Source organism: Crocuta crocuta, unplaced genomic scaffold (assembly GCF_008692635.1).
Source record: "Crocuta crocuta isolate KB4526 unplaced genomic scaffold, BGI_CrCroc_1.0 scaffold70, whole genome shotgun sequence".
In the NCBI taxonomy this organism is placed as follows: Eukaryota; Metazoa; Chordata; class Mammalia; order Carnivora; family Hyaenidae; genus Crocuta; species Crocuta crocuta.
This window is the reverse complement of record NW_027528417.1, coordinates 14,948,076-14,973,188: the sequence shown is the minus strand read 5'-3', so window position 1 is coordinate 14,973,188 and position 25,113 is coordinate 14,948,076. Positions and strand designations below refer to the sequence as shown.

Genomic DNA, 25,113 nt, shown 5'->3' with positions numbered 1-25,113 from the left:
GCTCGTGATCTGGAAAGTGGGCAGGCGGGGCCGAGCCGTCAGGGGCCTCTGGAGCGGGCTCTACTTTTCAGGAGCGCTGAGGAGGTCGAGGCAGGGCCCTGGCCTCCGAGAAATTGGTCTCTCACACAACGCACCGGGGTGGCCGGCAGCCAGACCTCAGCGCGGAGCTAGTGCGGGCTGAGGCAACTTACATTTGCTCCAGGAAGTGTTGGGATTGTCCTGGGGTCTGGGCCGGCCCGGCTTGCCCCTCACTGGGCTTCCGAGAGCCCCGTCTCGTGTGTTGTGTGTGTGTGGGAGGGTGTTGGGGGTTTAGGGAGCAGCTTACTGCTGAAGAAACCAGTTCCTTCCTACCCTACGCTGAGACCGGCCTTTGAGCTCAGCATTGGCTCAGGGTGGGCCCCGCAGACTGCTGGCACCCACGGGAAGGCCTATGCCATCTCATACACGGTCCCCCCTGCTCGGTGAAGTTAGCTGGGTTGGGCAGCGGGCCCCTGGCTGGCAGCGCGCTCGGGCCCAGCACGGCACCCAGCCCCTCCCTCACTTGCAGGTGCACTGGGCCAGCAGTGAGCATGCGCGGGTGCTCTCTAAGTGAGGTCACGGCCTGGGAGCACAGTGCGAGGTGCAGGAGCCCAGGGTGGGGAGCATTGGACCCTTCTGCTCCACTGCACGGTCCTTTCCCCCTCCCTTCTGGCCTTAGAAGTGAGACCCACGCGGCAAGATGAAATAGGGAATGTTCTCTGGCTGATCTGTGGGAGCTGAGGCCTGTCGGTGGGGAGGGGGAGTTAGGTTTAGGGCCTCGCTCTCCTCTTAGCCGGTGGAGAGCCAGGGTGGCAGGCCTTTGTCCCAGGTGAGAGGGAGGGGGCTCTGACAGAAGCAGCTGGGCTGGACCTCCATTTATCCAAGCAGAGTGTCGGGACAGCCTTTGTCAAGGCCGGGGTGGGGTGGATGCTGGCCCATGGCCTGAGCTGGGGATGGTTAATGACAGCCTTGGGAATCAATCCCGAGAAGATGCTTCCTGCCAGAGGGCTTGTGGCAGTTCCTTTTTTGCTCTACACAATGAACATTTTATTCTGGCTTCTAAACGGAGAGGAGAGGAAAGGAAAGATCAGGTGGGCAGGGAATCAATGAAAGGCACCTCCCAGGGACGTGCTTCTGCACCTGAGAGACTCCTACCCTTGTCTTCCAGAGTGTCCAGGTGACGCCCCAGGGTGGGGGTGGGGGGTGGGGCAGCGCTGGGAGGCAACTCACTGGCTTCCTCATTACCATCTGTAGAGTCACCTTTCTCAGAAAGCCCTTATACTGGTGGGGGGGAGGAGAGAAAAAACCCACAGGTTTTGCAGGCAGATGGATGTGGGTTTAATTCTAGATGTGTCACTCCTTCACTGTGTGAACTTGAGAATTCAACTTCTCTGACCCTCAGTTTCTTTTTAAAAAAATATTTTTGATGTTTATTGATTTTTGAGAGACAGAGACAGAGTGTGAGCAGGGGAGGGGCAGAGAGAGGGAGACACAGAATCCAAAGCAGGTTCCTGGCTCTGAGCTGTCAGCACAGAGCCCAACGCGGGGCTCGAACCCACGAACCGCAAGATCATGACCTGAGCTGAAGTCGGACGCTTAACAGCCTGAACCACCCAGGAGCCCACTGACCCTCAGTTTCTCATCTGCAACGGGTATTAATCAGTGCTATCTCATAGCATGGGTGTGAGCCCTGTGTAGTGCTTAACCTAGTGCTGGCACATGATTTGTGATAGAAAATTGGTAGCTGTTTTTGATGTCATAGTTATTCTCAGGTATTGGCCACCCTACGGGCCTGACACTCTGCTAGGCACTGTGGATATGAGGCTATGTGCGTCCCAGCCTCTCCTTGGAGGAGCTTCGGTCCAGGAGGAGAGGCTGGCATGTGGATTCAGGGCACAGATGAATGGGGGCAAAAGACAGGTTGGGGAAGGTTCAGAAGAAGAGGTGAGACCCCCGTGGAGTGGTTTGCCTGGGCACTTCGGGTAGGGTAGAAGGAAGTTCACAACTGAGATTTGGCATGATTTCCGTTGATAAGGAAGGTCAGGAGCTGATTGCAGGAACACTGGGGAGCAGGGGAGCTCACAGGGCTCTGCCTTCTGCTGGCATTCAAGTTCACACAGTTGAGTCTCAGGATAAAGTCTGCAGTCTTTTTCCAGCAGTTGGTGGACCCAGACAGGGACCCGGCCAGGCTTGGCTCGGGGAGGGGGTGTTGAGATGGCACTTACCACTACAGAGATCTCTCCGGACTCAGGGCTAGGATCAAGGGTGGACCTTCCCAGGGGGAGAAGGACAGATCAATCACCAGACAGGAGTTGCAAATAGGGAACCCCTAAAATGCAGGCTGTCAGTGGTGTGGACTGGAGGGGGCTTCACAAAATTTTGGCACAGAACTGTTATCAAATCAGGACCCGGGGAGGTTGGGTGGGAGAGGTGACCTGTGAATTCCAGTGATCCCATGTGTAGTGCTGATTGTGACAAAAATAGAACCACAGGACACCTCAATATTTAAGGATATACATTTGTGATTTTAGTTATTTGCAAATGACTTGACACCCTGTGATATATACAAACTGGGTGAATCATTAGGATGACATAAAAAGAAAAGTTATATTTGCTACAAGGATAGTATATGCCACTTAGCTGGTGATAAAAATAAACATGGCAGCTTTCATTTATTGGACCCTTACCATGTATACTTTTACAGGTATATGATACTTAGCAGGGATCTCATGGAATCCTCGTTAACTCCAGCTCATTCTCCCCACCAGGCTTGCTCCTCACAGCTGAATGTGACAGTGGAGAAGCGAACCGCTGCCCTGACTGGTCCGTCTCTAACGCATGACCATGATCCTTACGTGGACTTTGGTGTTGTCATCTTTCTCCATTCCCTTCGTCCAGTGATTCTCAGCTCTGGCTTCCATTAGCATTACCTCAGGGAGATCATAAAAGGCATTGCTTTTATCTTCCTGGGTAATTCCACCCGGAAAGAATGAAATCAAAGTCTTTATAGAGATGATCTGGGCACCAGTATCCTTTTAAAAAGCTCTGTTGTTGATTCCAGTGGGCAGCCTTGGCTCAGAACCATTGCCATTCTCTGGGTGACTGTTCACAGCCTTTTCTCTCCCATCCTGACTCTTAGTCAGAACCTTGTTTCCCACTTACCTGAGAAAACAATGGCAATCAGAACTTTCACACGTTTCCCCCACCAGATGGATGCCCGTAAATTCTTTCTGCCTGTGACCTTGGAGGATGACTTGTTTCTGCTCCTATAGAAGACCAACCCCTCCACTTGTGTGCTGCATCCTATTTCTTTAATTAAGGACATGACTCCAGCAATATTCCCTTCCCCTTCCAATGTTTCTTTCTGCTGGACCGTTCCCCGTCTTCCCACCCCATCTGTTTATCTGTGGCTCTGTTCCTCCCACTGAAACCCACTCGCGTGCATCTTGCACATGCGCTTCTTCCCTTGACCTCTTCTACCCCCCCAGCTGCTGCCTCATTTCTTTATTCCTTAAAAGGATCATCTGCACTTGCTCCCTGTAGTTCCTTTGCTATGTTTAAGCCTAGTCAAGTCCATATTTTGCCCCCATCCCTCCACAAAAACCACACCTGTCAGGTTCACCAGTGACCTCCATATTGTCCGTTCCAGTGGTCAAGTCTCAGTCCTTACCTTGATTTCTCAGCAGCATTTGGTATGATTGATTATTCCATTTCCCTTAAAAAAAGTACTTTCTCTTGGCTTCTGGAACATCACACCCTTTGGTTCTCCTCCTCTGTCACTGGCTTCTCCTCACTTTCTTTTGTTGGCTCATCTTCATTCATTTACTTTGGAGCGTGCCAAGGAGCAGCCCTTGGACTTGGCTTCCTCTCTGTCTCCTTACTCCCCCGTGATCTACCATCCATATGCCAACAACCCTCAATTTGTAGCTCCATCTCAGACCTTGACTCCCAAACGCTGTACACCTATATTTAGTCACCTACTCACCACATTTCCTGAGGTGTCTAATAGACATCTCAATGATGACAAGTCCAAGACTGAACTTTTCCCTCTGAAACAGCCATCCCCACCCCAGGAGGTGACGACTTCATCTTCCAGTTGCTGGGGTTTCAAACTGTGGAGTCCCTCTTGATTCAGATTTTTTCATGCTACATCCAGGCTGTCAACAAAACATGTCACCTCTCCTTGTAAAGCAATCCAACTACTTGTTTGATCCACTAAATTCACCCTGGTCCAAGACCGATCAGATTAAAAAATCTCTAATTTTTCAAAGAGCCTCCCAACTGGGCCTCCTACTTACATTTTTGCTCCTGTGGTCTCCTCCGAACATCAACTAGAGTGAGTGACGATGTTAAAAGCTTTCATGTCATTTTCTTCTCAGAAACCAACCAGGGCTTCCCATTTCACTCAGAGCCAAAGTTCCTAGATGGGTCGACAGGGTTCTGCATGATCTGGTCCTCAGGTCCTCGCAGACTTCGACTCCTACAATTTTCTGCCCCTTCATTCTGTCCTGCTTCATGTCCCTTAAACATAAAGCATGTTTTTCCTTGGAGCCTTTGCGCTGCCCTTCTACTTGGTTGGAACACCCTTCCTTCGTACACTCTCATTGTGTTCCCCTTCTTTGCCTTCAGGCTTCTAATCAGATGTCACCTTATTTGAAAGGCTGGTCTGACCACCATATATAATAAATCTGGTGCCAGCCTTCCCCCCCCCGCCAATCCTGCCTTGTGCTTCAGAACGGCCATCTTACTTATTGACTATGTCTCTTCTCACTAGGAAGTTGTTTCTACGAGGGCAGGAACTTTGTCTCTTTTGCTTGTAATTATTTTTCTAGAACCCAGAGCAATGCCTGAGGAATAATGGGCACAGTACATAGGTAGTAGGTGAATCTGACTTCATCTTCACAACAATACTTCAGAATTAGTTGGAATAACCCACGATTTATAGATGAGGAAATTGAGGCCCAGAGAGGTTAAGTAACTTTTTCAGAGTAACAGAGCTTTCTAGCACAGAGCCGGGACTCAAAGTTTCTAAGTGGCTATGCCCTTAGTGGCTATGCCCTTAGTGGCTATGCTCTCTGTGTTCAACCTGGCCTCTCCCCGTACCCCCTCACCCCTATTCCAAATTGCCTCATTTTTCCCCCACATCTCATTGCAAGAGGGCAGTCCCGCAGAGTGACAACATTCCTGTGAAAATGACCCATGTGTGTGTGGGAGGGGGAGTGGGAGTGTGTGTGGGAGGCGCATAGGAAATGCACATAACAGTCTCTTATCTGTGATTTCCAAATCCACACATCTGCGAAAACCAAGTTTTATTTTTAACCCATTTGGTGGCAGAACCTGTCTGGACTAATGTGAGGGTATTTATAAATATTTAACCTGCTTAGTATACACACTCATTTATTTTGCTGCAGGACCATGAATCTGCGTTACTAGGAGGAGCTGGCCTGCCCTTGCTGTGGGTATTATGCGGTATGTAGTTTAGGGAACGTGGCACTTTTCCAAAACATGAAGCATTCCGAATTCCAACACATATCAGGCTTCAAAGATTCCTGATATGTGATTGTGAACCTTTGTTAATGCCTTCCTAAATGTCTGGCCTTGGAAACTCTGCGTGGGAAACAGGTTTGTTGTTGTTTTTTTCTTTTCCTGGTAACCTAAAATTTCTTTTAAGGATCTTTCCAAGAACAAGCATAGTTTTAAGACCTGATTAGGATCAGGCACAGCAGGCCAAGCTGAGTAGGGCACGCATGAGATGCCTTCCTGAAACAGGGAATGAATAAAAGTCCACCTACTGAACCGTGATCTACCCCTCCCCCACGTTTTTGCTGCTGCTGGTTCCCACAGAGCTGGCAAGCTAGGAGTAGACCTCCTTTGCCCTGGTCATGAGATTACAGGGGTCTCTCTGCATAAACTTAAAGGCCCAGGAGAAAAGGCCTGTAGATATTGATATTGAGGGTTCTTACTCTCAGCCCTCTGGTGGTAAGAGTTCTGCCTATGTAAGTGGGACTTCCGGTGCCTTTAGTGCCTCACTTTTAAATTTAAAAAGACCACTAAGGAACACCAGATATTTGAGAAAAGCTCAAAACATAAAACACGGAAACCAAAAGAGGCAGACAACAAGCATATAAAAGGAAACTCTCAAGACATAGAGACAGTGGGGGAGGAGAAGCAAACTTCACCAAAAGTTAATTACTGGTGTCCAGGACACAAGAGAAGATAGCACAGGAATAAAATGAAGACAGTGTGGAACAAAAGGAATATTCAGAGACCAAGAAAGAACTCTTGGAAGTTAAGAGTAGGATAGAAATCAATGAGTCAGTAGACTATTTGGAATACAAAGTTGAAGAGAGCTTGGAGAAAGGCTAGAAACAAACAAACAAACAAAAAAAAAAAAAGAAAGGGCTATGGAATGAAAAATAAGAAAGGATTATTCAAAAAAGTTCAACATCTGAATAGGAGGACATACAAAAAAAGAACAGAGACAACAGACAGGAAGTGTTATCAAAGAAATAATACAAGGAAAATTCTGAGAACTGAGGAACATAGGCTTCTAGATGAAAAAACTCGCTTGAGTACCTAGTGCTATGAATGAAAAAAGACATGCATTAAAGCACATCATGTGGGGGGAAAGAAAACCCCACATGATCCAGAAGCAAAGCTTGAAGACACAAGAAGAAGAAAATCCCAAACTAATTATATATCAGAATAGATATCTGATTTTATATCAGAATAGAAATCTGATTTTATGGCAACACAAGAAGCTGGAAGGCAATGAATGGAGCTGTATCTTTAAGGTTCTGAGAGGGATTTATATCCTACTGAGCATTTATATTCAGACAAATTATTAATCAAATGTGAGGGAAGAATAGTGGCATTGTCAGATATGAGAAAACTCAATTATTTTGCCTCCCATCCATCCTTTCTGAGGAAGCTACTCTAGATGTGTTCAAGATTAGAGGGTATTTAAGGCAGGAGAAATGGAGTCTTCCTTTAAGCCCAGAGAGCAATCAGTTCAAGTTGGAGGAGGAGGACAGAAGATTCCTGAAGGGAGAGCTTCAAGGGAAAAAAAAAAAAAAAAGAAGCTGGAAAGCTGAGGACTGAATTCATGATGGGTACATAGAAGATTAAGCAAATAAACAAGAGACAATAATGGCTTCCAGAAATAACAACTAAGGAAGGTACACGAAAGAAATGGATCATAGCACACTACAGAGCTTGATTGTGAACACTCATGTATCCAGTCATAATAATATACCTTATAGTGTTGACTTAATAAAAAAAAATGGTATGATTGTATTAGGAGAAGTAGAGGAGGTACATGGGATGGTGGTAAAAGCATGCTCAAACTCATTGTAGTAGGAAGTAAGGAACAATATCTAGCATTGAAAGAAAATGCCATATAAGCATGCTATTTAGATACACTGAGCTCACTCTAGAATTAGGTAAGAGAGCTGGAAGTCATTGCATTTGGGCAGCAAGGATTGGGGGCTGGAGGGCTGGGGGAGGACCTGAAATCACATACGTGTATCACTCTGACTATAAGAAGGGCTCAAGTGTCTCTGTGTATCCAGACTGACAGCTCAAATAGGCACAGTGGGAACTGAGGGATTGTTTGTGGTCGACGACGTGTTAACAACAGTCGGAAGAATGAGCAGGGGCACCCTTCTTTGGTGTTTTGCACATGGCCGTGGCAGAGGACCTTCCTTTTTCTGATTCTTTGAAAATAAATTCTTTACACAACTTCTTTTCCTGTTGGAACCCGTGTATTCAGTGTTCAGCTCATGTTCAATTTCAGCTTTTGACGAGAGAGCTGGAGGAAGCGGGCCAGCGTGTGGAAATCTGGCTTGGTTACGTACCAGCTTTGGGCCCGGGCTAGTTACTTCAGCCCTTTCCGCCTCCGAAAATGGTGAAAATAGGGCTGCCTGGGTGGCCCAGTTGGTTAAGCGGCCGATTTCGGCTCAGGTCAGGATTTCACTGTTTGCGAGTTCAAGCTCTGCGTCGGGCTCTGTGCTGACAGCCAGCTCAGAGCCTGGAGCCTGCTTCAGATTCTGTGTCTCCCTCTCTCTCTGACCCTCCCCTTGCTCCCCTCTGTCTGTCGGTCTCTCTCTCAAATAAAAACAAACAGACAAAAAAGAAAATGGAGAAAATACTCCTTGCCTCATAAGATTGTGTGAGGAATAAATGGATAACTTAGTATATTAAGTGCTTGGCATGTAGTAGTTGCTAAAAACATTAAAAAAAAAATAGAGAAATAGTGTGGTTAACCCTGAGTCTAGTACAGTATCCCTGTAATGTCAGGTCTGAGCCCTACAGATGAACCATCTGGAAGAAACAAGAGCTCTCAGGAGGGAAGGAGAAGGCAGAATCCAGGAAGTCTTCTGATTTTAGCAGAAATTCTTGCGTTTTGGGTGCTGTGTCTTCTGATCTGACCGCAGAGCTCAGCAAATTTGTCGAGACCCAGATCCTGGAAAGTTTTATGTGTCTGATCAATGAAAGCTCTTAGCTAATTTAGCTTCCATATACAAACAATCGGAACCCGCTCGGTCGCTTGCTTTGCAGATAATGTGGAATAATGGATGCAGGGTTAACAGGGTTATCTTTTAGTCCCAGGCTCCTGTGTGCCCGATGACGATTGAGCATTTAAGCCGGGGACCTGGGGCCAGGGCCCTGCCCCTGGGATAGGCTGACCCATTCTCCGACTCAGAACCAAGTCCCATTAGTAATGGTCCTTGCTTGAAGGATGCTGGGCCATGAAATTCTTACGGTGTATGTTCTTGGCTCATTTTATGAACTTCTTTGGTTCTTGGTGGGCTCTCTCCGTCCTGTGATCAGCGCCCACAAGTTGGACATCTGAAAGGAAACGCCCGCACAAGGCATGCAGGAAGTTAGTGAGGCCAAGGCAGCTTCTCATTTCTCTGCTCTCTTCCTTAGAATCCTCTTCTGAGGCTTCTGGGCTGCCTGAGGGCCTTGGCCGAGTTGCTGCTGGGGGGCTGTAAGGTCAGGGAACCGCACAGGCAGGAGTGAGGGCAGGGAGCAGAAGACACCGAGATTACAGAGGGGCATGAATTCAATGTACTAACACTGTTGGGGAAGCGCAGGAATGCACAGGTGGCTCAGGGACATGGGGACTCATGGGTCCCACTGGTAGGGTGATAGAGTTAGTATAAGCCACTCAATAGAAAAGCCTTAGAATAGAAAAATCTCCTGTTATTACTGTTCTGTTATTGTTTATTTCTCATGTGTCTGCTAAGAACAAGATGTACTTACAGACTGAGACTGGCCCATCTTGTTGCCTCCTCTGTCAGAAGCCTAGTTGTAAACTTGGGAAGGAAGTTAAAAATACAAAAAGCTTTTGAGCAGCCACAATGGATGGCCAAAGCCCAACTACAGAGCCATGTGCTGGGTGATGATGGGGGAGCTCCTCTGCTCTCGGCCATGACCCTGGAAGACTTCAGTGAGCTGGAGCCAGTCTAAACCTAGCTCTTCAGAGGTTGATGGAGGGGATTCAGGGGATGCTTATAGGAAGACAAAGCAGAAAGTATAGACGAGCTTTGTAGTCGTCACGTCACCAAGTATCTGCTGTGTCTGGGCCTGCACAATTTCCTGTCTGCCTCTCCCTGGGCCTCTGCCCTGCCCTCTTTGTAGACCAGCTTCCTCTCTGATGGGGCCCCCACAGCCCCATCACTTGGCCTTGTGCAAGCCATTCACTTCTAGCTCTATGATCCATCACTAGCTGACTGTAGTCTTTGATCCCAGTTGCAATTTTGAAAGCACCTGATTGATCCGGCTCCCTTATGGGTGAGTTGCTCTTAACTAAGAGTTCCACCCTTTTCGTCCTTCAGGGGAGGCCCAGGTGTGAGTGTGGGTTGGGTGGCAGGACGCCAGGGAGAAGAATGAGTTGCCTGTTTGAATGACACTGGAGGTCTGCAAGCCATCTGGCCAAGGATTGAAATAGCACTAATGGAGCCTCACATTCCTCCATCAGTCTGCAGATCACTGTGGCTGGGTGTGTGGGTGGAACGGCGGGGAGGGGGACTGATCAGCAGGAGAGGGGCCCAAGGCGAGGCTTCTCAAGGTATTGCCTAGGTCACAGGGCCACAGGAATCCAGTAAGTCTGTGTAGACAGATTATTGGGTGAACTCTCCTTGTCTCAGTGAAGATTTGGCCTGGAGCAAAAGGCGGGGTAAGAGAGGCTAGCCAGAGAGAGATGGGGAGGGGGGCCTCCCTCCTGGTAAGGGGGCAGGTGAGTCTGCAGCCCCGTAGTCCACCAGCCCTGGAAGCACCTTGCTCCTGTTCCCTGGGGAAGGCTCGTTACCAGTAGGCTCCCAGCTGCTCACCAGCTCAGCTGCATTTGCAGGTAGAGGTCTCTTCCCAGCATGGCCCAGTCTCCCCACCGAGACTTTGGCTCCTGCTGTTTGGTCGGCATTAATTAACAGACGGCAGCAAAGTGCCCAAATGCTGTGACTTCTTTTTTTTCCATGTCACCTGATGCCGCCGTCCTTTGCTCTGCTCTGCCCTGAATCTTTGCGGGACCTTGACATTTCCACCCCCTCAATGGCTCATTTCATCTTCACTTTCATCTGATGATGAAACTTCCTATCAGTGTCTGAAGTCTCATGGGATGACTGTTGTTGCTCATGGCATCTCAGGGTCTGTTCCTCTCGGACACCGTGCTTGTGTGTTACCACTCGTCTCTGTCCCTCAGGGGGTTTCCCACCGTTTCCTCCTTCCCATTCTTACTCATGTACCCCCTCCCCAGCCTTGATTAGGGGAGCTCATTTAATCAGTGGGTCTTATCTCCTACTTGGGCTGAGCTGAATGTGAATGTGAATGTGAAGAGTGAGAATCCAGACAGCTGGTACTCCACTCTCATGTCCACTGTCAGGGTTACACGTGGTGAGCCAGGATGTAGGTGAGGGAGGGGCCAGGCGGCAGTGGGGAAGGAAGGGCAGAGGAATGGGCACCCTTCTCCATGGCCGAGAGCAGCGTATATGCACAGAAATCCTGGAGGCAGTATTTCAAGATGAGACATTTGGAAACTCTTTGACCCGGCATTAAGGAAATAACCTTGGATTTCCCCAAAGATTTAGTTTTAAGTGTTCTCTGTAATTACCATAAAACCATTGGAGATGGTCAGCCTTTGGGGGTGGGGAACCATTTCTGGTGTTGCCACACAGGGGCAAGTTACGTAGCCACTACAATGGGTCTTCAGAGGAATGCTGATGACACAGAACTAAGCGATGCCTAGTTCACTGCCTCTTTGTACAAAAATCTGGATAACCAAATAAAACCAGGAAGAGTGTGTTATCTGTAGTTATCTTGGGTGGAGAGGAATAGGTAATTTTTTTTTCCTTCTGTTGACTTAATTATATTCTCTAAAGTCTCTAGATTAAACAAGCATTCCTTTGATACGGGGAAAAAGAATTACTTTAAAAACACATGCTGTCCACCCAGACAGCTATAATAATACGTGGCCTGAAAATTTAGTTCCCGTTAAAAATGCTCTCAAAATAAATTAGGAATTGAATTCACGTTTACAGCCTTCCAAACAACACACTGTAGGTCAAAGGGAGACGGTGAGCAAGTTGGATGTGTTCGCTGATTGAAGTCAGGTATCCATAAGCCTTATCTAAACACAAGGCTTGGGGCCAGAACTGTACTTTTCTTTTTCTTGCTTTTCTTACTAATAATAGCAAGTAGCACAGGATTATGTGACTGTGGTAGAGTTTGCTTTGCTTAATCTAGAGTGCACTGAAATTGCACAGCCCCAGAAGGGGTAGGTCTGGGTGAACAGAAGGGCAGTTTGGGTCCCGGGAAGGAGCCTGGCTCTTGCAGGTGAGCCTGTAGTTCTGAAAGGGGCTCGGAGAGGTGTCAGGAGTGACCAGGGCTGGGAGTGGGAGGTGGAAGGGGGCTGCCCCTCCTGCGTGTATTAACAAACGTGCTTCTGGTGCTTTGCGGCAACTTTTCTTTGTGTGTGTGTGTTTTTCCCTCTGTAGGTGAGGTAGATCCAACTGTGCAGAGCTCTACAGCCAGCGGCCCGGAGAGCAGCAGGAACGTCCCAGAGCCCAGCTGAAATGAATTGGCCTCCTTGAGCGTGCCCAAGTCCAGGTGGCCGGCCCCTGTCCCAGCCCCGAGGTAAGACCCCTAGAATCCCAGCCTGGGGACGGAGAGGGCAGAATGCCTCCTCTTCGGAGGTGGTAAAAACCTCTTCCTCTAAGGCTCAAGGGAGAAGGAGCAGTTGTTTCTAGGACAAGCCATCTGCTTCTATCTCAGCCCACTGGGGGGCAAGGGCATTTAGTGGCCACAGAGGCTTTGATTTTTCAGGCTTTGTGTTTTTCTCAGTTGCTGGTGAAATTTGAGCTCCAGAGGGGATGAATTCATCCTCCGTGTAAGATTGCACCAGATTCAGGTGAATGGCTTAACTTAGACGCACCTGGTCTGTTCTGCAAGGGAGGTTGAGCTCTTAGGATTCTCTCTCTCCCTCTCCCCTTCTCCTCTCCTCTCACCCCCCGCCCCCCAAAGGAGACAGAATGACAAAAATGACATGAGGAGGTTATTATAAAACATTCCACAAAGCTCACTAAAAAATGACTCATTTCCTAGATATGTTCTGATTGTGAAGGTAATATGGGCTCATAGGGTGTTTAGAGAAACACTGACATGGAAGAAAATGAAACATGCCTGAAATCCTACCCCTGTTAACAGTCCTTCAGATAATTTTCATTACGGTCACTCCCTCAGCCCGCATGGCATATTGCCGCGTCCTGTATGGAGGTAGAGAGGTGAGGCCAAAAGAACACTTAATTAGGAGCCAGGAGAATTTGCTGCTAGTCTGGACGCTTTCAGAGAGCCGATTTTTAAATATTCAGGAGTTTTGCAAACTGCTTGCTAAAAATTGTTGACAGCTAGAAATTGGCCACGGTGGGAAAGTTTACCCCGCTGAAATTAGCCAGTTTTAGAAGCCAGGGCTTTTTGGTTTTGGAGACTCAGATTACTAGCTTGTTCAACCACCGACAGGCTGGGAGGCATGAAGCAAGTCACTTTCCATTCTTGTCCTTCTGTTCCTGAGGAGAGTAGTATTCAATAAGCATTAGTGGAATGGATGAACGAGTGAGATTTCTGTTCTCATTATCCCATGAGACGGTTGTGAGGCTCCCTGCCCATGGGAGGGGGCTTAGGTGATTGGTAGACCTTTGGTTTCTCAGTAGAGAGAAGTCTGCTGGCCTTTCCCCACACCTTGGCTCTGGCTTCTTGGGAAATCTGTGAATTACTGACACCCTTTTATAAGGGCAGATAAAAACTCTCCATTTACTCACGGACATCTGGGGCATATTTCCTTCCTGGAAAAATCAAGGAGTCGGTCAAAGAAGTGTGAAAAGGAAGGCCCAGCACTGCTAGATGTGAGAGCCAAGACTGGAATTAGAGCTTTTGACTCTTAAATTCTACAGGGGGATATGGGGAGTGGGGGAGGAGGAGAAGGAGCACTTCCTGCCAAATGTAAAATTTAAACAAAAGCCTCTTTCTTCCAAGCCCCGCTGTGGGCAGATTAGAGCTAATTAAATTAGCATAATGGAGCCCCCGCCTCTGCCCTTCTCCCTCTACTTTCTCGGAACCTTTGGGCTCCCTGGGCCCCTAGCCCCACCCCGTGTATCTTGGAGGAGGGGATAGGGAGAAGGTAGAGCGTCAATTAAGCCCCAGTTCACTCTGTAGGATTGTAGCTCAGAGAATTAGAGAGGTGGAAAGGACTGGAGAGGCCATTTGGCCCTCATTTTAAGAAGCCAGGTCACACAGCTGGTGACTGTCGGTGGCCGGTGGCTGAGGGGGAAGGTGGGGGACCAGCCTGGTCCTGATCACTGAGCCCTTGTGTGCCACGGGCTAAGGGGACGTGGTGGATGGTCTCAGGGGCCAGCTCTGCCTCCACCCTTCTCAGACCCCTTCCCGTGCATCTGCTGCCGTAGCACACATGCACGTGGGCCTTTTCCGGTGTGTTTTGGAATTAAACCCCCCTCCTCATCAGAGGTTTGGTTTTCCTCTGAAACCGGCGGGGCAGATGCTATTCTGAGGACTGTTACGTGTGTACGAGGAAGGGCAGGGAAGGATCAGTGATGGCTCCAGGCACCAGGCTTTGTGCTCTGTCTGCGAGGAATCTCATTTAGTTCTGCAACGGCCTCACAGGGTAATAGGTTTTTCTATCCCCACGAGGCAGATGTGGAAATTGAGTCTCTCCTGTGCAGAGGTAAAGAGACTCGGCCAAGATTTCACAGCCCACAGGCAGCAGAGATGTGAACTCAGCCCGGTTGTTGCTCCTCAGCTTCTCAGAACTAGCGGGTGCTTTTCACAGCCAAGTGCTGGCCTCCGGGGGCGAGAGTTCTCCAATGCAGCTCCTTCCGACAGACAGGCAGGCTCCCTTCCCTGGGGTACATCATTCCTTCTCTGAGGCTATGCGAGCAGCTGCAGCTGCATGCTGGGGGCTTAACAAAAGGCCACACTGTTCCTTTCAGATCCCAAGGACTCCTCATTCTCCAGTAAGATAGCTTCAGAGCTGGAAGCATCCATAGAGGTCTTCAGCATAGTCCCCTCACTCAGGTGGTGGCCCCAGGTCTCTGAGTCATTTGGAAGCAGAGGCCTTCTCAGCCTCTGGACTCCAGGCGCCTCTGTTTGGTTGTCCTCCATGTTTGGGTGAGTGATCTTTCCTCTGACATGAGGGACTTACTTCAGTTTTGTGGATAGTTACCGGAAGCCAAGTGTGTGCCCGGCCACATCCTGTTTGGTCAAGAGGTTCTGTCCGGGCCTTGAGCATACACGTGTGACGGGACCGGGGGAGGAGCACTACCACATGGACACAGTACACGGCATCTGTTAGCCCATAGCCATACACCATCTCCAGGAATTCTAAAGGGAGAAATTGTCTCAATGCTCTGCGTGTCCCAGGGCTCCCGGGCCCCCGAAAATAGAGTTTTCAGAGCTCACGCTGCTAACTGGGGAGCAAAGCAGCAAATGTGGGTCAGAGCCTTTGGAAGATTCCTGCAGAGGGGTAGGACTGCGGCGAAGAGACAGAGTGGCAGAGGGGGAGATCGGGAAGGCACTGCTGAGCTAGGCAGCTGTCTGACTGGGGGCCTGGGGTTGAGCGGGGAGCGGCGCATACAGTTCTGTAGATAATCGAGAACCCTTTTCCTCTGCGGCACCTGATCAGCTTCTGAAGCAGGAAAACCTCACTTCGGCAGGGCACTCAGAACATGAAGCAGGGCTGAAAGAGGTCCTCGGAAGGCCCGTTGATGGGCCTCCACATCTTCTTCCATTTGAGGAAATGGAGGCCCAGAAAGGGGAAGAGCCTTGTCTATGACGCAGGTGGAGCTGGAGTCTGTTCTGAGTGTCTGGCCAGGGTCTTTCACACCAAACCACTCTGGCTGCATGGGGAAGAATGTTCCCAGAGGCAGGTACAACCCATTTCCTGCCTTGGCTTGTCTGGCCCCAGACCTGTGATGCGCTACGTTTACCTATTGGAGGAATTCGTGGCAGTGACCACCCAGAAGGCAGAGCGTGTCCTCTCGATGAGGTCGAAGATCCCCTGGCATCTCAGTGATGCCAGTTCTTCATTCTCCTCTGTTGACAGCCTTCCTAGAGGTCTTGTTGAGGCCAGAGGGTATCATTTCTTGCTTCTTGCTGGAAGTTCCCCATTGTCAGAAGACCTCACAATATGGAGAAAAGTGTCCCGGCATGGAGGCCATTTGCACTGAGTGTAAACCTGGCTTGACCATGGCTGTGTGACTACCTGGCCTTTCTGACTCAGTTTCCTCATATGTAAAATGAGTGAAGATTAATAATTATATGCTGTTCTTCCCGCAAACTAGATGCCTATTAAATGGTACCCATTATTTTCTCCACCGAGCTCTCCGGAGGCCTAACTGACAGACAACAGCCTATACTTATTTAAACTGCCCAGCTTGATGAGTTTTTGACACATGTGTACACTCATGAAATTCTCCCCACAGTCTAGTTAATGGACTTAATCATTAGCACTCAAAGTTCCCTCCTTCACCTTATCCTTCCCTCCTCCTCTGTGTCCTGCTTCCCATCCCCAGGCAGCCCCCAATCTGCTTTCTATCACTGCAGATTCATTTGCATTTTCTAGAACTTTAATAGTGTTCTGCTTACACTCAGCACAATTACTTTTAAGTTTTAATTTTTTAAAAAGTTTTTATTGAAACCCCAGTTAGTTAACGTACAACATGATATCAGCTTCTGGTGTGCAACGTAGTGATTCGTCACTTCCAGACAACATCCGGTGCTCATCACAGCAAGCGTGCTCCTTAATTATTTTGATAGTCACCCGTGTTGTGTGCAGAAATGGTCATTCCTTTTATTGCCGAATTGTGTCCTACTGTATGGAAGTACCACTATCTGTGTATTCTTGTATCTATTGACAGACATTTGAGTAGTTCGCAATTTTTGGCAAAAATAAAACTACTATAAGCATTTGTGAAGAAATGTTGTGGGGATCTATGGATCCTTTCTCTTGCATCAATACCTAAGAGTGTGATGGCTGGGCCATATCGCGGTGTGTGTCGAGGTTCATAAGAAGCTACCAAATTGTTTTCTAGAATGGTTGTGCCATTTTACATTGCCCTCCACCCTTCCATCACTACATGAGAGTTCCAGGTACACCACTTCCTTGCCAACACTTGGTATGGGCAGTCTTTTTAATTTTAGCTATTCTACTAGGTATGTCGTGATATCTTGTTGTTTTATTGGCATTTCTTTAAAGGTTAGTGATGCTGATCAGCTTTTCATGTGCTCACTTGCCTTCTGCCTGTTTCCTTACGTGAAATGTCTGTTCAGAATCTTTTGCTCATTTGAAAAAATAAAATTTGTTTCTTTGTCTTCTTATGCTTGAGTTGGGTCCTTTATCCATTCTACAAACAAATCCTTTGTCGGAGAGGTTTGGAAATGTATTTTCCATTTTCCAAGCTTGCCTGTGGTGGGAGACCATGATACATGAGCTAATCATCACAATTCAGTTGAGTATGTACAGGGAAGTGCAAAGGAAGATCAGCAATCTTAGGGCAGGAAGTCAGGGAAGCTTCTAGAAGGTGAATGCACGTGAATTGGGTTGTAAAGGAAATTAAAAATTAGCTAGGCGGAGGGAGGGCAGTCTGGGTAGAAGTTTGTACATGCAGAGGCGTGGCCATATTGAATGTCATGTTGCATGCAAAATTGTAAATCATTTGATTGGAAGGCTGGGATTTTGGAGAAGGATGTGGGTTGGACTCCCAGTTGCCCGGCTTATGGCCTGCACACTTCTGTTTTTTTAATGTTTTATTTTGAAACAATTGTAGATTCACTGGGAGTTGCCAAATACTACAGAGAGGTCCAGTGCATCCTTCATTTAGTTTATCCTAGCGGCTTCTTCTTACATAATTATAGTACAATATCGAAACTAGGAATGTGAGATTGGTGCAATTGTGTCGTTTTTCTCACATGAGTGGATTAGAAGAGCCACTGCTTCAATCAAGAGATAGGCTGCTCCATCACCAGAAAGATCTCCCTCATGCCACCCTTTTGCTGTCACACTGCTGTGCCACCCAACCCCTGTGTTTCCTCTTTATAATTTTGTCATTTGAGAATGTTCTATAAAGAGAGACGAACAGTATGTAAACTTCTGAGACTGGCTTGTTTTCAGTCATCATAATACACTTCAGATCCATGAATGTANCCCCCAAGTGGTATTTCACAGTGTGGATGGTACCAGTCTCACTCTTGACCTTTGGAAGGACATTTTGGTTGGTCTCAGTTTTTGACTATTACAAATAAAGCTGCTATGAACAATTTTGCCTAGATTTTCATGTAGACATAAATTTTTGTTTTTCTGGGATATGTGCCCAGCAGTGCAATTGCTGAGTTGTATGGTAAGTGTATTTAAAAAATTTTTTTAACTGCCAAACTGTGTTTTAGAGTGGCCGTACCATTTAACATTCCCACCAGCAGTGTGGCAGAGATCCACTTTCTCCACCTCCTAGCCGGCCTTTGGTAGGGTCCTGTTTATTTTTTAGCTGTTCTGAGAGGTAGGCAGTGGTGTCTCATTATGGTCTTAATTTGCATTTCTCTGATGGCTAGTTGTGTTTCTTTTACCTTTTCTGCTCCTTAGGTCTGGCTGTATGAATCTAGACCCCAGCTTATACTTTTTAAGTGTGAGAAGAAGGGGTACCTGGGTAGCTCAGTCGATTAAGTGTCCAACTTTTTTTTTTTTAATATTTATTTATTATTTTGAGAGAGAGGGACAGAATGCAAGCAGGGGAGTGGCAAAGAGAGAGGGAGACACCAAATCCAAAGCAGGCTCCAGGCTCTGAGCTGTCAGCACAGAGCCTGATGCGGGGCTTGAACCCACGAACCGTGAGATCATGACCTGAGCCGAAGTCACATGCTTAACCGACTGAGCCACCCAGGAGCCCCAAGCATCTGGCTCTTGATTTCTGCCTAGGTCAGAAATCTCATGGTTCATGAGATCAAGTCCCACACTGGGCTCTCTGCTGACAGCACAGTGCCTGTTGGGATTCTCTCTCTCTGCCACCTCCCTCAAAATAAATAAGTAAACTTTAAATGTGAGAAGCAAGAGGACCTAGTGCTGACAAGTCCCCTCCCCCATTTCTGGAGTTGCCCTGAAGTCTGACTTCTTTGTCCTTTGAAATAGTCAGCTGGTTATAAGAGATCCTTCATTGTTCTGGGCGGCTCCAGGAAAGTGCTGTTTTCTAGAGCTGCATATTTTTCCAGCGAAATTTTTTTCCGCCTTCCGCAGATGAGCAAACAACCTGTAAGTGTTGATTTTTTTTTCACTGTGCTGTGGGGTAAGTTTTCTCTCTCCACCCTGTCCCTCCCTGGTGCCAGTAAGCCAACATCTGTACTTCCTGGCAGCTGAGATAAAGAAGCGTCTGGAGTTAGGCCAGGATGACTATTTTCTCAGTGTTTGGAGGTCTGAAATGCCAAGGGAATCTTCCATGGCCTCAGGCCTTCCCTATGCTCAGCATCTTCTGATGCTGTACTTTCACTTATAGATGGAGAGGCAGCATTACTATGCTGGGAAGAATAATGGTAGCTAACAATCCCCTAGCATTTAGTATGTACCAGGTACTAAGTGCTTTATACGCATTAACTCATTTACTCCTAATAACCCTGAGAGTTAAGTAGTATTAATACTGCATTTGACACAGGAGGAAACGAAGGTGTGGGAGGTCTCAAAGCTAGTAAGTGGTAAGTAAGTTGGGACTTGAACCCAGATGGCCTGACCTCCAAGTCTTCTTGTTTTCGGAGGTTTACTTACATTGTAATTAGTTAACATGCCGTGTTCTCGTGCCCTGCTTTCTCTGCCCATGGGCGGGTGGCACCTTGGGTGGTGCACACCTTGCCGTGTGGAACTGCGGGCCTCCCTTGAGGGGCATTTGGGAGGTGGAGGGCATGCTGTGGGTGTTCTCTGGGGCGTCAGCACTTTGCGATGAATAGGTGGGGAAGTGCTTTCCTAGGGGAAAGGGGAGTTCCGTGGAGGCCTGTACCGGGCACGGGCAGCTGCCCAGGTGTGAGTGAGGCTCAGGCTCTGAGCCACAGTCTTGTGGAGACATGATTCTGTTCCATGAGCCCGCTCTGCACATGGGACTGGCGCGCGCGCGCACACACACACACACACACACACACACACAATGAGGGCAGAAGCTGGAGGGGGGTGGGTGGCGTGGAGGCCCTCACCTTGGGGAAAGCACCCATCCTCACTGGTCCCCAGACTCTCAAGCACCTGCCTGTGCAGTAATAACCTTGAGTTTGCCTGCCCCTACTCCCCCCTCAGACATGACTGGGAGAGAGCTGGGGCTCTCTGGCCTGACAGATCTGGGTTTGGATTGCAAGCCCCCAGCTTCCGCTATAAACAGGGCAATAACAATATCTAGTGTCTAGATTGTCATGAGGCTAAGTGGGGCAGGTGTAGTGAACTGCCCTAGAGAACGTTGGTTGTCTCCTCTCCTCTTGGGGCCCTTTCCAACCGTCCAGCTGAATGGCAGTGCTGCACTGACAGAACCGGGGTGTGTGTGTGTGTGTGTGTGTGTGTGTGTGTGCACGCACGCACCTTGTCCTAATTCCATCAGTGAAGAGTGTCCATTCACTTACCTAGCGCTCAGTCAACTTTTTAATGACCCTCTACCACATGCCTGCTTCTGTAATAGACCCAGTGAGCATAAGAGCCATGTCCTTGACCTCACATAGCATAGGGTCTACAGAGAGAGACAAATCTTAATTAAATAAGAACACAACTGAGTGTGACATCATGGATTGTGGAATTGCTGGGGAGGAAGTGGGGCATGGTCTGAGGCCAGAGGACACTTCCTCAGGGCACTGATTCTCACCTGGGTCTGATTTTTTTAGCCTCAATTCACTGGAGAGGCCCATGTGGACTGTTCTGTAGGATCAGTTCACTTGTCCTGACTGTAGGCTGACCCGATGCCTGGCCACCCTGGTGTTCTCCCCACCCCAACAAACCACACTGTTCCGGGAGGCTCCCCAGACCCAACCACTGACAGCTGCTTCTGACCCATGGGGGCCAGGGCTGAGCTCAGAGCCACACCTTACAGGGCCTGGTTATGTTTTTGTTGTTGTTGTTTGTTTTAAAGTGTGCTCATGACTCAGCTTATTACTCATCTGAACACAGTATGCCACCATTGTGGTTTTGATCATCACACAGAGTTTTTAAAAATGATTTTACTGAAGTATAATTTATTTCCATGAAATTAACTTTAAGTGTAAGTTCAATGACTTCTAGTAAATTTACCGAGTTGTGCAACCCTCATCGCGATCCAGTTTTAGAACCTGTTCGTTGTTGAAGGGGTCGTTCATCTGTACATGGAAAAGGCAAGAAAATTATTATTTTTAATATTTATTTATTTTTGTGAGACAGAGTACANGAGTTAGTCCTGTTCTCTCAGCAGGAGGATCTAATAAAGAGTTCAATTAGCTTTTACGGAGTGCCCGCTGGAGCCCACAGCTGGGCTAGGTGCAAAGGGGAATGAAGAGAGAGACTGGAGAGGGCAGTTTCCCTGTGGCTCACAATCTTCCTACTGAAGATACACTGTTCAGTGTCACCTATCTGCAGGTGTGGGTCTCGTGGCTGTTACAGGCCAAGATGCATGCCATTCACCCTGCAGCCTTTTGCTGAGGATAAGGCAAGGGACTTGCTTGTGCAATATGGATGTTGTATTGAAAATACTGGCCAAGCAGAAAGAAGGAAGTGTGCTCTCCAACATCTGCAAACAGCTCTAGACTTTGACAAGCCAGGATGCAGGATCTAGGAAGAGAGGAGAGTGGGTGTGTGTGGTTTACGGAGCAAAGATTCCATAGGTGGGGTGGGGGTGACCGGTGAGAGTGTGCTGGGGGAAGCAAGGAGCATGGGCAGTCAGAGCAGGGGGCTCAGGGGAATTCAGGGAGTAGTGGTGCATTAGGTCATCTACAGCTTACGGAAGCATTTGCATGTGGTGAGGTGTTGCTTGGAGGCTTGGGGGTGAGGTGGGGGTGAGGAATTTGGACTTAGTGGAGCAAACACAGGAGACGCCGTTTTGTCTCCAAGGAGGGGTGTAATTGTCCAGAGCCGGACTTGGAGCACAGTCTTGTATGTGGAGAGACATGGGAGGCAGGCATGGTTCAGGAAGCTACTGGGAGGGCCCTAATATTAGGTGATGTGGACCTGACTTTGGCTGCACCAATGGGGTGCGGAAGGAAGAAGTGGATGGGAGAGAAGATTCCGTCAGGTGTGGGGAGAAAATCTCCCTGTTCCAGCTTCTTCTCCTGTGGTCCAGACCTGCCTTGCCCACCTGCCCCTCGCACTTCAGCCCATCCCTCACACTCTGCTTGTTCAATACCAGATTCAACAGCCCCTCCCCACGCCGTGCCCTGCGCCTGCCTGCTATGCTCTCCTCCCCTCCAGTTCTCTCTTCCACTCTTCTTGCCCAGGAGGAAGGAGCGGAGCCAGAAAGCAAAACGCTACCACAGAAGGCAGTGCCGGAGATGCCAGTGGGGAGAGATTTCCAGAGCAGGACTTGCCAAATGCTGAAGAGGGAAGCTGAAGACGGGCTGGGGTCTTGGGGCTGGTAGTAGGCAAGCCAGGTGCTTCAGGTGCAAGACTTCAGGAGGCACTCATGCTCGGGTGCCAGCCCTGTCCACACAGGGCGCTGAGATTTTCCACTCCCGGCACCTCCCTTGCCTTATGCTTGTCTGGACTAGGCTCCTGGGGAGAACTGGTCTTTGGGAGGACACTGGTGACCTTGGACAAAGCATAGACTTTTTATTGTTTAAGTTCTTATTTATTTTGAGAGAGACAGCAATCCCACAAACCATGAGATCATGACCTGAGCCGAAACCAAGAGCTGGACGCTTAACCCACTGAGTCACCCAGGCGCCCCCAAAGCGAGGACTTTCAAAAGACTCAGGATGGAGTGCGCAACAGTTTCTTCAGAAGGAAGCCTTCCGTGGGAAGCTTCCTGCAGCTGCGCTGGGGCCCACTCTCTCCCTCCTCCCCACCCCAAGACAGCCCCTCAGGGTCTCCACAGAGTGGGTTCCTGGAGCACAGTTTGAAGAGCACCGGTCAACTCCAAACCCCATCTAACCTTAGGGACTTCTGAGATCCACGGAGAACGTGACTTACCAAGGCCACACAGGCAGTGTGACCTTAGAGGTCTCCCTGTACTTTCCTTTGATTCATCATCTTCCGTTGTTTTATATTCTCTTTTTATTGTTTCTTACAGTCTTCCCCATCCCTCCCCCTCCCCCATGAAAACAAGAGCCCAGTTCGCCCCCCATCCAGCAAGTCACATGGGCTCCTTTCCCTGTGCCCCTGGGTGGCTGAAACATTCCGGGGCCGACAGGCGCTCAAGCAATATAGGCAGTTTGTTCTCCGCCAGGAGCTTGACCGCGCCTCCCTCCTCCCCACTTCCCAGTTTCCCCAGTTTCTTGGCATTTCTCACCCACAGCTTCCTCCGGCCCCACCCTCAGCCCAGCAGAGCTCTGATTCACGTGGAGATTTAGCGCTGATAAAGGCGAGGTTTTCTGGCCTGTGCTGCCCTCAGCCCCAGTGAGCATTTGGAGCCAATGTTTTCACTTGTCACTTTAGACTGTTTGCCAGAGTTTGCGGAAAAAGGCCTGTATTATTAATGCCCTTGCCAGGAACAGTCGGGCCCTGCAGCTTGTCATGTGAGCCCTCTGAGCTTCCCGGCTGCAAGGCCCCCAGCGCTCCTGGGCCGCCCGGCTCAGGTGGGAAATGTGATCCGAATGTGACAGAAACAGAACCGGCAAACCGCCCAGGAGGGCAGCAAGCAACTTGGAAGGGATGGATCAGGGCCTGTCCGAGGAATTGACCACAGCCCAGCGCTTGTCTTGGTGGGGGTGGGAGGGGCTGATTCCATCCTGTGCGTCAGTGGAGCCCATTATAGTTGACAATTTTATTTTCTTTATTTGAGAGAGAGAGCGAGAGAGAGAGCGTGTGCACACACAAGCGAGTGGGGAAAGGGAGCAGAGGTGGGGAGAGAGAGAATCTTAAGCAGGCTCCACGCTCTGTGTGGAGCCTGGCTCTGGCTCGGGGCTCAATCCCGCAATGCTGGGATCCTGACCTGAGCCAAAATCAAGAGCGGGAAGCTCGACCAGCTGAGCCACACCTGCGCCCCAGGGGCCCATTTGATTGGAAGTGTTTTAGTCTGACATCTCCCTCCTCCACAAGATTAAAGTGAGGCTGCTCGCCCCTTGGGACTTCTCTCCATTGAATGGATGAGGAACTAGCCTCTGAGAGATTAGTGAAGTACCTGTCCTGTTCAGGACAATGGGTGCCACCAGACACAAAATGACACTCCCCTGGATCACCTGGTACCTCCGCAGCCGCCAGCTGAGCCTCTCCCCTTCCCCATCGCTCTGTAAACACGGAAGTCCCGTTTCTGGAGCGTGGTATTCCGGTGGGGATTTGACTCCAGTTTAGGATCTGCCAGGTCAGTGGCTGGAGGGACTGCAGGTCAGGCCAGGGGTGAGGAAAGGTAGTCTCTGGCACCTTCTCTATCGGCTGAAATGGCTCCCCTTCACCTCTCATGCCCCCATCAGATCCCCTTTTTAGTGTCAGGAGCTCAACACTGAGTTCAAAGAAAAGAATAATGTCGCTTGCTTGCTTAGAAAACCTCTGCCAGTCCCTGTTTCTTGGGGGATATATCGGGACCAGAAACACTTCCGTCTGGAGCAGATAATTCTGTTGAACCCCATTTCCCATCACTGCAGCCTTCGCCCCCTCACCCCTCAGAGCTTGTCACCATTCCCTGACGACAAAGGGCCTTCTTTCATAGCTAGGCCTTTGGACTACTGTTCTGTCTGTTGGGTATGTCATTTTCTGCCTGTTAAACTCCTATTCATCCTTCAGAACCCAGGAGGGACGTTGCCATTCCTGACTTCCTCTAGTGGAGTCGGTAGCACCCCAGCCGTTAGTTCTGAATGCCTTACATGCATTTGCACCCATCATTTTATGGGTCTTTCTCTTCCTCCGAGGCCTCGGGGGCAGAGGCTGGACCCTGTTTATTTCTGTATCACCTGTACTTGAACAAAAGGAATGGGGGCTCATTAGTGAATTACGTGCTCATGTGTGAGTCATAGGTGGGCTCCACTTCAATTAAGTACAAGGTCCAAGGGCTTCCGTGAGAAGTGACAGGCCAAGGCTGCGGTGCTGTTGATTAATGGAGCCAGGTACTGTGCCGAGGGCATTATTGCCTGTGAGCCCTGCAGCAGAGAGGGGGCGTCACTGGGGTGGAGTAACGCTGCAAAAGGTTCGAAGTTGTAGAGTGAGGCACAGCCGGCCCTGGTCCCCAGGTCAGCCTCTCAAACTCCGCACCCAGCCTGCCTTCCAAGAGGGGAGCTTCTCAGGGCTCGGTGCAGACCTGGAGAAAGAGTGGGGATTCTGGATGGGTCCCAAAGGAAGGGGGCGGGGGCGGTGCTCAGGAGAGGAGTAGAAGCTGGGGTGGCAGGAAGCACAAGGCGAGCTTTGTTTCCTTACTGTGATACGGGGGGCATCGTGCTGGCCAGAGCCCCTGCCTGCTGGCT

General features: G+C 49.1%; 1 protein-coding gene across 5 annotated transcripts in view; it reads left to right on the top strand.

Moving 5' to 3' along the window:
• Nucleotides 1–25,113, top strand: part of ST6GAL1 (ST6 beta-galactoside alpha-2,6-sialyltransferase 1) — a 112,230-nt gene that overhangs the window by 14,871 nt on the left and 72,246 nt on the right. For 4 of the 5 annotated variants that reach the window (XM_077754403.1, XM_077754410.1, XM_077754405.1 and 1 more), the window contains exon 2: nt 12,015–12,153. The gene's annotated coding sequence lies outside the window, so the exon portion shown is untranslated. Of the gene's footprint in view, nt 1–11,753; nt 11,854–12,014; nt 12,154–25,113 lie in introns of those variants that run through there. The other variant, XM_077754402.1, reaches the window with a different exon arrangement.